We start from the raw sequence: 7,602 nt of genomic DNA on the forward strand, positions 1-7,602 counted from the left end.
GGTGGTACCCCGCGCGTTCGGAAGGTTTAAGTTAATTTACACATATGGGATAAGACCAAGAGTGTCTAATATGCTAATGTGTTATGAGGTATTATAATATAACACGGATCACATGTTAAGTTTTGGAATCAAGCAAGTTGCGAAATAAAGGTCGGCAAAGGTTATCGTAAATTTCTCTAATAAATTTTTTAAACTTTGGGTCAAATGTATCAGATCATTTCTCCCAATATATAATGAGTTATTAGACCCACAACCTATCAAATCGAAGGTCTACAAGTCTAGTTCACAACCAAAAACACCACTCATCAATCAGACATCGGAGTAAAATGTTATGACTGTTTTACCGCGGACTGTCCAGGCTTAAACTGGGTCGCGAACAGGGTCGGGTCAAACAAGTAGTATAAGTCAGAAAATTCGACTTTTCAGGCCTAAAAACATTTCATTTTCGTCAAAAAACAGTGAGGGAGCTGAAGAGAGGATTCCATGGTGGTCTTGAGTGATTAAGGTACGTTTTTAACGATTTCTACCGTTAAAGTTTGTCCCCGTGCCTAGAAACTCAATCTCTACGCTTTGCAATCATTTCCCCCTTCTATTAGCTGTGTTTGGAGCTATTCTTGGAAGATAGGAATTTGTTGTTCTTTCTGGTTCTTTAAGCTTTATACTTGGTTTGCCAAGGTAATCATCTTGGGACTTTTTTATGATCGTTTTTACAAAGTTCTACGGACGTTTTGTCAAGTTAGGGTCATATGGCAAATCTGCCGATTTAAACTCAATTATGAACTGTTTATAGGTGCGTATAAGCTGCATATATATAGTGTTTTTGAAGCTTAGGACCTAAGGAACAACTTTTGTGAAGGAACTACAGGCATTCAGACGTTCGTTGGAAAGGTATGTTAAGGCTAAGCTTCGTCCTTCCTTTTAGCACAAATTCTGGGAAATTCCTAAGACGTCAAATGGGATATTTTACTACTCTATTGCTAGAAAGACCTTTTGTGAAAGGCATTGGGATCGTAGCTGAAGTATTTTCATGATGCTATTAGGTTGATATTCCACTCATTCGGTTAAATAGAGTATTCGACATCTATATATGTCATTTTGTCGACTTTCTTAACTATATGTCTATATATGTGAATTCTTATTCGTCTTTGGGTTGTGTAACTAGAAAATAAAGGCATTTAGTATTTGCGATCAGTCATTCTCCCTTGTTAAAGTTTATCTTAAAATCTCTAAAGTGACACGTCGATTTTCAAAAATCTCAAATATAATTTTTATGTTTAAACTATTAAGACACTTGATTTTTTTTTAAAATACTTTCTTTTACTAAATATCAAGAAATCAGGTATAAGGACTACGTGAAGCACCTTAAGCTTTTTATCAACCTCTTCAGAGTTAAGTTATCTTTCTAAAAGTTGAGTTAAGTTTCCAAGCTTATTCAAAAGAATGAAAACATATGAGGTTCCACGAGACAATTGTATGCGATACGAAGATGATTATGAGATTATGAGAATAAGAGTACCTATGAGCCAAGGTTGGCTAAGTTCTTGTTATGGCCTATTATGTGCATTCAAAGTTCATATCATACATGGCATTTTATGCATGGACTTCGAGCTATAATCGGAGGTAAGGGGCCTATTTGCCCGAAAAACTATATATATTGTACAAATGGCCACAGGTTGGCGATATGATACCGGTTAGCTACTGGAAGAGACCGCCATTGCTAGCATTTGGTTGGATATGTCATGCATTTGCATCAATATATATGTATTCACGACATACGATTACACGAGCATACCATGCATATTTGATTACCATGAGGTCGGATGTCGGCCATGGAGGATATCAGAGTTTCAGTGTCAGGTGGTATCTCTATTACTTTTTCATCAGCTATGTATGATTCTACTTTCTGCCTTACATAACAGTACAGTTTTATTCGTACTGATGTCCCGTTGCCAAGGGACACTGCATTAATGTTGTGTGCGTGCAGGTCCAGGTAGGGACTCTGATCGACCCCTCCGCTTGGATTTTGGGGTTCAACTGTGAGTTGGTAAGCTCCACCTCGTCCTGGAGCTTTCATAGGATGGTTACTTTTATTGTACAGTTTGGGTATAGTTAGGGCCTTGTCTCGACAGTGCTTATGACACTCTTAGAGGCTAGTGTGGACACAGTATTCTGGGTTTCTTTTTACAACTTCCAGTTTCCAGCCCATAGGCTTGGCATGTATATATATGTGTGTAGGCATGTATGTCTCCAGTCGCGGCCTCGTCGGCCAGCTAGTACTTTATTATTTTGGCTCGTCTACCTTTGTTTATATGACTTATTGTTATTCAGGTCATGACCTTAATGGTCCAGGTTTAGTATTTCAGATGTTGTGCTGCCCGATCTATTGGTCCCCCAATTTATTTAGCTTGTATGTTTAGTGGCTAACTCGATCGAATACAGTATCGAGTGCCAGTCGTGCCTCCCCTAGTTTGGGGCGTGACAATGGAGGCCAGATAGGGAGAGGTTAGCTAGCTATTGCTCACTCAGGTGGAGGCCAGCCAGCCAGTGCTCCATCTAGATTCTATGATTTTCCGCCCAGACCAAATGCATTGGCCTTAGATGCCGTGATCACATGTAATATTTCCGTCTGCCGTAGGGATGCTTCAGTATTATTTGATCCAGGGTCTACCTATTCATATGTATCATCTCTGTTTGCTCATTTCCTGGATATTCCTCGTGAGTCCTTGGGTACTTCTATTTATGTGTTCACTCATACGGGCAATTCTGTGGTTGTGGATTGGATCTATCGGTCCTGTGTGGTCATATTATGGTTAAGACACTAGAGTGGACATTCTGTTGCTTGATATGACCAACTTTGAGGTCATCCTAGGCATGGACCGGTTACCCCCATATCACGTCATCCTTGATTGTCATGCCAAGACTGTCACTTTAGCGATGCCAGAGTTGTCGAGATTGGAGTGGAAAAGTTCCTCTGTTCATATAGCTAGTCAGGTCATCTCTTTTCTGAAGGCTCGACATATGGTCGAGAAGGGATGTTTGGCTTATCTAGCTTATGTTCAGGACATTACCGCAGAGTCTGCAATGATTGATTCAGTGCCAGTAGTCCAGGATTTTGCCGATGTGTTTTCTTCTGACCTTCTAGGCATGCCACTAGATCACGATATTGATTTCTGTATTGATTTGGCTCCAGGTACCCAACCTCTATCTATCCCACCATACCGTATCGCTCCGAAAGAGTTGAAGGAGTAGAAAGAGCAGCTTGAGGAGTTATTAGCAAAAGGGTTTTTGTCTGGCCAAGTGTATCACCTTGGGATGCACTAGTGCTATTTGTGAAGAAGAAAGATGGGATTATGCGGATGTGCATTGATTACCGCCAGTTGAGTAAGTTTACCATCAAGAACGAGTACCTATTGCCGAGCATTGATGATTTGGTTGACCAGTTGTAGGGTACTAGGGTGTTTTCTAAGATTGACTTGAGATCGGGATGCCATCAGTTGAAGATTCAAGACTCAGATGTTAAGAAGACTACCTTCCGTACTAGATATGCCCATTATGAGTTTCTAGTGATGTTCTTCGGCTTGACTACTTCCCCAACGGCGTTTATGGATTTGATGAATCGAGAGTTTAGGCCTTGATTTATTCCTTTGTTATTGTCTTCATTGATGACATCTTGATTTACTCATGTAGCCTGGGGAGCACGAGCAACATTTGAGAGTGGTGCTTCAGACATTGAGAGAATAGAATCTATATGCTAAGTTCTCCAAGTGTGAGTTTTGTCTAGAGTCTCGGGCATTCTCGGGGCAAGTTGTATCAGGAGAGGGTATTAAGGTAGATCTTAAGAAGATTGAGGTAGTCCAGAGTTGGCCTCGTCCTACTTCGGTGACTGAGATTAGGAGTTTCCTGGGGTTAGTAGGTTATTATTACCGGTTTGTGCAGGGGTTTTCATCTATTGCAGCACCTCTGACTAGATTGACCCAAAAGGGTGCTCCGTTACGTTGGTCCGATGATTGTGAGGCGAGCTTTCAGAAGCTTAAGAAAACTTTGACTATAGAACTGGTTCTAGTGTTGCCTTATGGTTCGGGGATGTATACGGTGTATTGCGACGCTTCATGCGTTGGCTTGGGTTATGTATTGATGCAAGAGGGGTGAGTTATTGCATATGCTTCGCGTCAACTGAAGATTCATGAGAAGAATTACCATGTACATGATTTAGAGTTAGCCGTGATTATTCATGCTCTTAAGGTCTGGAGGCATTATCTTTATGGGGGTCATGTGAGGTTTACGCAGATCATCGCAGCTTACAACATTTATTCAAGCAAATGGATCACAATTTGAGGTAGTGCAAATAGCTTGAGTTACTAAAGGATTATGACATCACTATTCTTTATCACCTAGGCAAGGTAAATGTAGTTGTAAATGCTCTGAGCAGAAAGGCAGAGAGTATGGGTAGCTTGGCGTTCATTTCAGTAGCGAAGAGGCCATTAGCTTTGGAAATTCAGTCCATGGCTAATAGATTTGTGAGGTTGGACATTTCAGAGCCCAGTTTAGTTCTTGCATGTGTTGTTTCTCAGTCTTCACTATTGAAGCAGATCAAGACTCGATAGTTTAATGATCTACATTTGACGGTCCTCAGAGAGACGGTACATCAAGGTGGTGCCAAGGAGGTTTCTATCGGCGAGGATGGTGTTCTGCGACTCCAGGGTCATTTATGTGTTCATAGTTTTGATAGCTTGAGAGGAAGGATTCTTGAGGAGGCATACAAATCTCGATATTCCATTCACCAGGTGCTACGAAGATGTATTGTGACCTGAGGCACCATTATTGGTGGCATCAAATGAAGAAAGATATAGTTGAGTATGTAGTCAGGTACCTAAATTGCCAGCAGGTCAAGCATGAGCACCAGAGGCCAGGTGGCCTACTTCTGTAGATGACTATAAATGAGTGTAAATGGGAGTGCATTACTATGGACTTCGTAGTTGGGTTGCCGTGGATGTTGTGAAAGTTGATACAATTTGGGTCATTGTCAATAGGTTGACCAAATTGGCACATTTCATTCCGGTTGTGACTACATATACTTCAGATAAGTTGGCCCAGATTTATATTCAGGAGATAGTTCGGTTGCACGGTGTGCCTGTTTCCATCATATCAGATAGAGGCCCTCAGTTCACTTCACATTTCTGGAGAGCCGTTCATAATGAATTAGGAACCCATGTAGAGCTTAGTACTGTGTTTCACCCACATACCAACGGGTAGTCAGAGCGGATAGTTCAGATCTTGGAGGACATGCTCAGGTCATATGTGATTAACTTTAGGGGACAATGTGATCAGTTCTTTCCTTTGGCCGAGTTTTCTTACAATAATAATTATCAGTCCAGCATCGAGATGGCTCCATTTGAGGCTTTATATGGTCAGCGATATCGTTCTCCTATCGGATGGTTTAAGCCCGGCGAGGCTAAGTTATATGGTACTAATTTGGTGAATGATGCTTTGGAAAAGGTAAAGTTGATTCAGGAGCGACTCCGCACAGCACAGTCCAGACAGAAGAGTTACGCAGATCACAAGGCGCGTGACGTATCATTTACGACAGTCTAGAAGGTTCTTTTGAATGTCTCGCTGATGAAGGGCATTATGAGATTCGGGAAGAAGGGCAATCTAAGACCAAGGTTTATAGGGCCATTTGAGGTGTTGAGGTGGGTTAGGGAGGTTACTTATGAGCTTGCTTTACCTCCCAGCCTATCGGGGGTTCATCCGGTATTTCACGTGTTATGCTCCGGAGGTATCGCGCTGAATTGTCACATATGTTAGACTTTAGCACTATTCAGCTAATCTTGAGTTATGAGGAGGAGCTAGTCGCCATTGTTGCCAGACAGGATCACTAGTTAAGGTCCAAGAGGATTTCTTTTAAACCCGTTCGAGGATGAATGCTTGTTTAAGAGATGGAGAATGTAACGGCCTGATCGGTTATTTTGCTTTCTAGAACCCCGTTCCCCTAAATGAGGCTTCCCGTACTTGCTTTTATTGATTTATGACTTGCGGGGATGGTTAGTTCGAGATTTGAAAGAGTTCAGGTTGAAATCGGAACAGTTGGTTCTTTAAGGTTGGCTTAAAAGGCCAAGTTTGACTCCGGACAACATTTTGAGTAAACTAACTCGGAATTGGGATTTAACGGTTCTAATAGGTTCTGTAACGACCCGACCAGTTGTTTTGAGCTCTAGCATACCGTTCGGTGGTTTGATGCCATGTGTAGCTTCACTTCAGTTATTATGACTTGTACGCGTAGTCGGAATTGAAATTTGGGGAGTTCGGAGTTGATTTGGAAAGAGAATTCTCATTTCGTAAGCTTAAAGTGGAAGAATCTGACTAAGGGTTGATTTTGAGTAAGCGACCTCGGAATCGGGGTTTGCAGATTCCAACGCGTTCGTATGATGATTTCGGACATGGGCATATGTCCGGATCGGGTTTTGGATGACCCTGGAGTGTTTCGACGCCTATTGTGGAAGTTAGCATTTTGGAAGAATTTTATAAATTTGGGTTGAAGTGCATTTCAATATTATTGATGTCCGTTTGGGATTCCGAGTCTGAGAATAGATCCTTATGGTAATTCTGGTATTAGGAGCGCGTCCGGAGGTTGATTCGGATACCCGTAGGTCATTTTGGAGTCATTTGGCGAAAGTTAGAAATTTGAAGGTTTTTGGGAAGTTTGACCGGAAGTGGAGTTTTTGATATCTGAGTCGAAATTTGATTCTGAAAGTTAGAGTAGGTCCGTAATGTCAAATATGACTTGTGTGCAAAATTTGAGGTCAATCGGATGTGAGTGATAGGTTTCGGTATCGAATGTAGAAGTTTGAAGTTCTAAAGTTCATTAAGCTTGGTTTGGGTTGTGATTCGTGATTTTGGCGTTATTTGATGTGATTTGAGTCCTCGGGAAAGTTCGTGTCATGTTTTGGGACTGGTTGGTGTGATTGGATGGGGTCTAGGGGGCCTCGAGTGTGTTTCGGGGGGGTTTCGGATGGGGGCAGGGGTTTCGAGGCAATTTTGGTTAAGTTGCTGTTGCTGGTGCTGATGTTGTTCTTCGCAAACATGAAGGGCCTCACGCGTTCGAAGAAGGAAATTGGACTGGGCTCTTTTAGTTCTACGCGTTCGCGAGTGGGCAGACGCATTCACGGAGGTCTTGCTGGTAAAGCTTCGCGTTCGTGTAGAGGAGCTGGGGGCTGAGACAGATTGTGCTTCGTGAACGCAAGGGGCTTGCCATATTCACGAATAAGGATTTCTAGGCGTGAGGGTTTGAGCTTCATGAACGCGAGGGATGTTCCGCGTTCGTGAAGAAGGGCTGTGCTAGGTAGTGTGATTTTAAAGACGGGATTTGGCCATTTATCCTCCATTTTTCATTTGATTGGACGATTTTTTGAGCTCTTTGAAGAGAGATTTTCGTCATCTATGTTAAGGTAAGTGATCCTCCTATTGCAAGTTAAAAACTTGGATTATGTATGGATTTAGACATGAAAATTTGTAGAAATTTTGAAATTTGAAGAAAATCCTAGGAATCAGTATTTTTGGATTTTGACCATGAAATTGGACATAAAATTGGGAATAAATTATATA

The sequence above is a fragment of the Nicotiana sylvestris genome, chromosome 9 (genome assembly GCF_000393655.2).
Source record: "Nicotiana sylvestris chromosome 9, ASM39365v2, whole genome shotgun sequence".
NCBI lineage: Eukaryota > Viridiplantae > Streptophyta > Magnoliopsida > Solanales > Solanaceae > Nicotiana > Nicotiana sylvestris.